The following is a 2500-nucleotide window of genomic DNA, read 5'->3' on the forward strand; positions in this document are numbered from 1 at the left end:
TGGGGTCACCAAGCTCATTTTCGACTTATTGGCACTGAAAGCTAAAAATATAATTAAGAAAGTTAGAAAATGACCAATAACTCTATAATCAAAGATTGAGCATTTATTTCGATGTTCATGGGAAGTGTAATAGGAACTGATAAAGAATTATAGTAATAACCTATCAAAGTACTGGAAAATGCCTAAAACTGTTATCAGCCAATTTAATGTATTCATTATAGGTGTTTGCTTTATTTTAGTACAGTCTGTGGGCTCGTAGGCCAAGTAAATGTATAGCAACTACAGTATGTTTTGATTCGTTGTTAATTTCTAGAGTTCTAACAATCACGACGAAAACAAAATCTGTGGCCTGGAATCACTTCCTGCACTGAGTCAAGCTGAGAAGTCTTTTCTGTATCTACTTATCACTTCTCCATCAAGAGATGTAAGTACTGGTAGATTGATATATAAAATAACCAAATAAGCATCAAAACCTGTTCCAGTATGCTGACTGAGAGCAAATTGTCTAAACTATTTATTGGTTGAGGCACTTTGTTCTCAGAAAGCACACTGGAAAATGTACTTTAGAGAAAGGCTATCACACTCATTGCTTTGGTTTGTGCAGGGGTATAACATTAAAATGAATTTGACATAAAGAAGTGGTTTTTTTTTACCAAGACAGTCCTCTTGTGTTTTTGAAATAAAACAGTGATGTTTTAAATTTGAGGCTAGATTAGGACACTACTAAATGTACATTTGTATATACAGTGTATTAAGATGGTTTCCTCAGAACAGTTGAGCAATGTAATAAACATAAAAATACATGTACATGTAAAGTTACCAAAAAGAGCTCACAGCATGGAACAGTTTTAGTACAGTTCTCAAAACTTTAGCTCTCAAGCTGACCCCGCAAGATGCTTCACATCAGTTCAAAACAAAATAACATGTTTTAAGCTCTTTTACTAGGTTTGACATTAACTTTCTCGAGAGTGCTTTAAAATTTAATAGCGGGGTCACTTACTAAAAAAAAAAAGAAATTTGGTGGTCTCCTAGTAGTATCCTAGCCTAGTGGAAATGCATGTGTAGAAACAAAAATCATAAGCACCCTTATGATAACCATAATAATTGTAATCAATATACACTTAAATATAACTGTTCCCAAGAAACAGTTAATGTTGTTTTCTAAGAATCTCAACTTTGAAATTTGAGGGAAACAAAGTTAACTGGTTTCCTAAGGGATCAGTCATTAAATGTTTTGTTTTATAGCAAGATGAAGGCTTAGAAAAACTTTTGGAGGGGAATAACTATTGTTAGATCTAATGTGACCTCAAATTAGCCAATAAGAGCACGCGCTGTTGGGGAAACATTTCTAGCTATACAACAAAAGAAAATGATGGATCATTTTCTTACTTGCAGGATTATAATTTTCTTTGACTGTAATTCGTGTATGCAATCATGTAGTCAATCATTCCACTAGAACATAAAGGTTTATAAGTTTTTGATATATTTTTATGATTCTTATGTGGCTACAGGCTACTAATTAAAAGTAATTGACCATAAAAAATAAATTTTTATTTCCTTACCATTTAAAAGTAAAATGATATTTTCTGGTCACTGACATATACCTTACATGTATTTTAGCGTTGTGATGATAATTAATTCCAAAGTAGTATTGGAATACAAAAGCAACCTTGTTTTGTTGTTTGATGTGATTTTCTGTTCAGCTGTTGAAGAAAACGCCTCGACAAGTTTTGGTGATGGACTTTCCTGGTGGAGGGCAGGTATACATCTGTATAACATTAATAGACCTTTTCATGGTAAAGTTACTAATAAATGTAAAACATGTCACAAAATGCTGAGTTTGTACTGTACATGGGAATTTTAGGGATTTCAATGTCAAATAACTTACCAGTAAATAAAATGAAATTTCTGAGTTATTTATAAATAACAAATGTAAGATATTAGGAAAATAATTTTACTGATAAAAATTAAGGGGTGTGGCCAGGGTGGGAAACCTGCAATGCCTCGTTTTGCTAACCTGCAATCAGGCTTTCTTTTTTTCCCGGCAGAGGAAAGGAGATTAAAAAGGAAATTCATCTTTCATTGAGCCTTCCGCCGCAAGAAAAATAACGCCTGATTGCAGGTTACCGTTTTGCAGACAAATGAACGGAAAACTTAAAACATGATAATTTACAGAAATTCTCATACAAACTCTGTATTTTGCAACACGTTTTCCCAATTTTTCAAAATGGTAGATTTTACTTTGAAAAGGTCTATTGTATCTAGCAAGGTATGGCCCCTTATAATCATATACATTGTACTTGTAGTTTGTATTCCACTCCTGATTTTACATGTACATTGTACATTAAGAATCAGAAGGAAGACTGTAGACCTACATGTATTCACACTGGAAATATTGAATTGATGTATTTTACACACAGTCATGCAAAAAGAGAGCTTGGCATACTACATGTACATGTAGGTCAGTACCCAAGCCTGTGAAAGCAGAAAATGCAATGCT

General features: G+C 33.2%; 1 pseudogene across 1 annotated transcript in view; it reads left to right on the forward strand.

Moving 5' to 3' along the window:
• The first annotated feature begins 302 nt into the window (after positions 1–302).
• LOC144639951 (CCR4-NOT transcription complex subunit 11 pseudogene) overlaps positions 303–2500 on the forward strand; it is a 3871-nt pseudogene continuing 1673 nt past the window's right edge. The window contains exons 1-2 of the transcript XR_013568249.1: positions 303–424; positions 1704–1760. The product of XR_013568249.1 is annotated as a CCR4-NOT transcription complex subunit 11 pseudogene (transcript). The remainder of the gene's footprint in view (positions 425–1703; positions 1761–2500) is intronic.

This window comes from Oculina patagonica, unplaced genomic scaffold (assembly GCF_052425735.1).
Source record: "Oculina patagonica isolate OP01 unplaced genomic scaffold, crgOcupat unplaced1536, whole genome shotgun sequence".
Classification (NCBI taxonomy): Eukaryota; Metazoa; Cnidaria; class Anthozoa; order Scleractinia; family Oculinidae; genus Oculina; species Oculina patagonica.